Source organism: Lathyrus oleraceus, chromosome 1 (genome assembly GCF_024323335.1).
Source record: "Lathyrus oleraceus cultivar Zhongwan6 chromosome 1, CAAS_Psat_ZW6_1.0, whole genome shotgun sequence".
NCBI lineage: Eukaryota > Viridiplantae > Streptophyta > Magnoliopsida > Fabales > Fabaceae > Lathyrus > Lathyrus oleraceus.
The window spans coordinates 435,169,521-435,174,656 of NC_066579.1; the positions used below are offsets into that span (position 1 = coordinate 435,169,521).

Consider the following 5,136-nt stretch of genomic DNA (forward strand, 5'->3'; position numbering starts at 1 on the left):
GGTTTGGGATTTGGTCTATGGAGTCCAAAAGAGCATCCTGCGAAATCTCTTTTGAGTTGTCAGGTTTTTGTCGCCCTGCTTTATGGTTAAATTCGGAAGAGGTAACACAAAGCCACACTTTCTTCTTCGTTTTTGTCCTGATGCCAATTTGGGAATTCTTTGAAATTCTGCAGCTTTTGACTAATTACCTGTGTTACTGCAGTGAAAAAATGGAGCATTGGTTTGATTTCCTCATTCCCGCTGAGTCCGCGATAGCAGCAGCAACATAAAGTTGATCGGTGTGAATTTCACGAATGTAGTCATTTGCGACATTCAACGGGTGAGAAATCTGTTCCTTCCATTAATCCGATCCTTGCTTTCCTCTCCTCTGAATTTGATGCAGGTTTTGATTTTTTTGTAGGGTTGAAATTGAAGTGTTGATTTTGGTATTGGATGTTCACTTTTGAAGTAAAGAAGTAAACTGTGTCGATGGCATCAGGTGGTGTTGCAGCACCTGTTTCTGGATTTATAGACAAGAATGCAAGTTCTGTTGGTGTTGAGAAGTTGCCATTGGTGGTAAAAATGGTCAGCCAAAGCAGACGATAAGTTACATGGCCGAGCGTGTGGTTGGACATGGATCTTTCGGTGTTGTTTTCCAGGCGAAGTGTTTGGAGACGGGAGAAACTGTGGCTATAAAGAAAGTTCTTCAAGACAAGAGGTACAATAACCGGGAATTGCGAACCATGCGTCTTTTGGACCACCCGAATGTTGTATCTTTGAAGCACTGCTTCTTCTAGACGACTGAAAAGGATGAGCTTTATCTTAACTTGGTGCTTGAGTGTGTTCCAGATTTGTAGAGCACTTGCGTATATTCACAACAGTATTGGAGTATGTCACAGGGATATTAAACCTCAGAATTTACTGGTCAATCCTCACACGCACCAACTGAAGATATGTGACATTCGGAAGTGCTAAAGTCTTGGTTAAAGGTGAACCGAACATATCTTACACCTGTTCTAGGTACTATAGAGCTCCTGAGCATATATTTGGCGCAAACGAGTACACCACAGCCATTGATATTTGGTCAGCCGGTTTTTTCTGGTGAGAGTGGTGTCGACCAACTCGTGGAAATTATCAAAGCTTTAGGGACTCCAACAAGGGAAGAAATCAAGTGTATGAATCCTAATTATACAGAGTTTAAATTTCCTCACATTAAAACTCATCCATGGCACAAGATCTTTCACAAGCGAATGTCGCCGGAAGCTGGTTGATGAGTGGAGTTTCTATTTGGCATTGGTATTGCTGTTCTGCTCCCTCATTCATCCTCTAAAGCATCATCAAAATCATCATCATTTTTTGGAAAATGCTGGTTGATCATTACTACTGTTGTTTTTTCTTTGGGATTTTCTTTGATTGTGATTTTCGAAAATGTTTAAACCAGGCTTAATTTGAATATTTTGTTGTACAGGTTTTACCACATTTGCATTAGAACCTTGACTCAAGATTGCCACAGCAGGCTGAGCCATGGGAGTTGCTGGTGAAAAATGAAAAGTTCTTGTAAAGTGACTCAGTTGGACTGTCTTGCACTATGGGCAAAATCCAAGATCCTATATTTTTACTCATTGATGTCCTGGTTTATTATCTCACTATTAAGTTTATTGTGGTACCAAAAATGTGAAGGCTTATTTTTCATACGTTATTGCAGGATTGCAATCATGCTGCAGCTTCCTTGCAGCAAGTACCACGCTTCACGACCTAGACTTGGTCGGACTCGACAACTTATGCTCTAGTACTTCATGGTATGTAAGCTTGTTCATGCTCTTGATAGAAATTCATGACTGCTCTACCGTACTTGGTATTACTTGTCTTGAATCCTGGTTTGTGGCTCACCTTGGCTTGTTATTTGCTAACATGCTATCTTGCATCAGGCCTTTCGAGGTTTGCTTTGACATGTGGAGGAGTTGTTGTACTGCAGGTTGAATTTGAAGATTATTCGAGACTGAATATGAGATTCTGCCGAATGCTTAGCAGAGAACAAGGCTTCTATTGTAATTATTTTTCCTGTCAAGTTATGCAGAAATTTAGTAAATGAACTTATGTTGATTTCTGCTTCTGTCACATTGAGTAGGATGCTTAGCAGTAAGCTTGTATTAATCATGTTCTTCCTATCAACTTTATACAGATGCTAACAATTGATACCCATGAATGTTGTAGCCTTGATGAATTGTCGTATGTTGTTGTTAATTCTCTTGATATGATGATGAAGTTCCAATATTTTTGAGTTTTCAAATCTGGCCCGTGTGAATTTGCAGGGTATTCATAACGATCATGTTAAGAACCAGTGGTAAGTACAAACCACAATGATGCTTTGATGCTTGTTGAAAAAGAAAGCAGGCGGTTCTTGTGTGTGAAATTCATGGCCTTTTGATTACTTTGTTTTGTAGGAACCTCCATGGAAGGAAAAGTAACTTGGGATAGAAGGAGATGATGATATGAAAGCATGAAGATGGTGGATGTTAATGCTTAGGAATTTGAATTAAATGTTAGAACCTTATGTCATGAGCTTGTATTTTTGAATTTGATTCATATGTAAGATATCAACATGATTATGTACTTGAACCTTGAATTTTGAATTTGAAGTTGGTAATTGGATGGAATGTTTGGATTTGTATATGAGTTAATCATTGTAAGCATGTGTGGGCTATAGCTTGGATGTAGTTTGGAACCAAATCAATGTAGTGTAAAGCATGTAAGACATGGCTGGAATTGTATGGAAATGTGAAATGGTGCAAATGTACTTGAAATGTTATTTGTAATTTGATTTTGAATGAAATGGGAAGTGTATGATTATATGATAGTTGTTATATGAAATTAGCATTTTGGAACATGGAATGATATTGATTTGAATTGGAATTGAAATATTGTATGATTTAAGTGAAAATGTGAATTGGTGTAGGTTGGATCAAATGAATGCCAAGTCCATGTTTATGGTTTTAAAATGTTTGTCCTTTGGAAGATGACTTTGTAATTCATGGCCATGTTGTAATGGGGATGGTTTATGGTTTGGAAATGTAATTGCCTTGAACGGTCTCATATGAGCATGATTTGAATGGAAATGAATTGATGAAATTAAACATGAATCTTGAAGCTAGATAATGACCAATGTCTATCAATAAACAAAATGGATTTGGAAATGAATGTATGCAAATGAATTTCAGGCCAAGTGCCAAATAAAAAATAAAAAATTCAGGACCAAAATCGGGGTATGACAGTTGCCCCTATTTAAGTATCTTCTACTAGAGAATATGAAGCAGGACACTCTTCATATGATCATAGTGGGAGATGGTTAAATACTAAGAAAACCCGGATTTTGATCCTGAATCCCTATGACATGATGTGATATGATATGATATGATATGATATGATATGCATGAATGCATGATTTTTTCTTTTTTTTTTTTTAATTTTCTTCCCTGTTAGGGATATGGTGGACCCTTGACAGGAGATGCTACTAGACAGACCAATATGTGGGGAATACTGATGATCCAAAGGGAGAGGGACAAATGGTAAGAAACAACTTGCTGGGGAAACAAATCCTGCTGGAGAATCAGGCACCCACTGGGGAGTACTCAAAGGGAAATTTGATAAACGACATTCAGAGTACAAGAGATTTCGGTAGTAAGTTCACATATGACTTACTAGACCCAAATAAGAAAGAAAATGGAACAGCAGGTTCAGATATGACCTGGCAATACTGGAATAAAACACAACAACAGGTTCATATATGACCTGACAATGCTGGGGGAATATCAAGAAGTTCTGACAGCAGGTTCAGATATGACCTAACAGACTCAGAAAAATTCAAGAAGAGTGTATCAACAGGTTCATATATGACCTGACAATACTGGAATAAAAAGTTCAAAAACAGGTTCATTTATGACCTGACAACACTGAAACAAATTATAGAGAGAGACTCTTCAGAACAGGTTCAGATATGACCTGGCACTGGAATAAGGCTCAACAACAGGCTCAGATATGACCTGAATAGGATTGAACAAACAGGTTCAGATATGACCTGGTAATGAAATAAAGCTCAACAACAGGTTCAGATATGACCTGAATAGTATTGAACAAAAGTTTGGAAAAACTCTTCAGAGCAGGTTCAAGTATGACCTGACACCGGAATAAAAGCTCAACAACAGGTTCAAACATGACCTGAGTAGTATTGAACAAAAGTTGGAAAAACTCTTCAGAGCAGGTTCAAGTATGACCTGACACCGGAATAAAAGCTCAACAACAGGTTCAAACATGACCTGAGTAGTATTGAACAAAAGTTGGAAAAACTCTTCAGAGCAGGTTCAAGTATGACCTGACACCGGAATAAAGCTCAACAACAGGTTCAAACATGACCTGAATAGTATTGAACAAAAGTTGGAAAAACTCTTCAGAGCAGGTTCAAGTATGACCTGACACCGGAATAAGGGTTCAACAACAGGTTCATATATGACCTGAATGGTATTGAACAAACATAGTGAAAAAATCTTCAGAGCAGGTTCAAGTATTACCTGATACCGGAATAACAACAATTGGACTCTGACCGTAAGCAATGGACTATAACCAGCTTTTAACGGATTTTGCCAATAACAATTGGACTTGAAAATGACTGCGAAAACCGGATGTTGGTTTAAAGATACCAAAGACAAAACGGAATTAGAGGTCCAAGGGCATGAGGTCAACAACAAGACCTGGGTCAATGCACAATGAGCACGAAATACATTTCGGCTATGCATGATTTGAATGCATGATATATGAATGATCATGATTATGAGAATGCTGACACTTAGCAGACTGGGTGTTTGTAGGGACAGAGATTCTGATTCCTCAACACCAATAACTCATACTCGTACAATTAACAGGCGCATCCAGTGGAGAAACTATCACGATTGACAGTTATAAATAAACAAAGGTCTATCCTTCTAGAGGATTCATAAGTTGTACTCCATGGGGACTTTTGTTAGTGCTCTAGGAATATTTATGCAACCTTGAGGCTTTTGGGGAAACAAATGATTTTCCTTCGATTTTCACATGTATCAAAGTAAATTTTTTCTAAGTTTCAAATTCTTTTTCCAAGTTTCAAAACTTCATTATTAACAAATA

General features: G+C 37.8%; 1 long non-coding RNA gene and 1 pseudogene across 1 annotated transcript; both read left to right on the top strand.

Annotated features, from left to right (window-relative positions):
* The first annotated feature begins 405 nt into the window (after window positions 1-405).
* Window positions 406-1,259, top strand: LOC127080530 (glycogen synthase kinase-3 homolog MsK-3-like; annotated as a pseudogene).
* Window positions 1,260-2,194: 935 nt separating this feature from the next.
* Window positions 2,195-2,655, top strand: LOC127080535 (uncharacterized). The gene is made up of 2 exons (XR_007788027.1): window positions 2,195-2,323; window positions 2,424-2,655. It is a non-coding gene; the product is annotated as an uncharacterized LOC127080535 (long non-coding RNA).
* The last annotated feature ends 2,481 nt before the right edge of the window (window positions 2,656-5,136 follow it).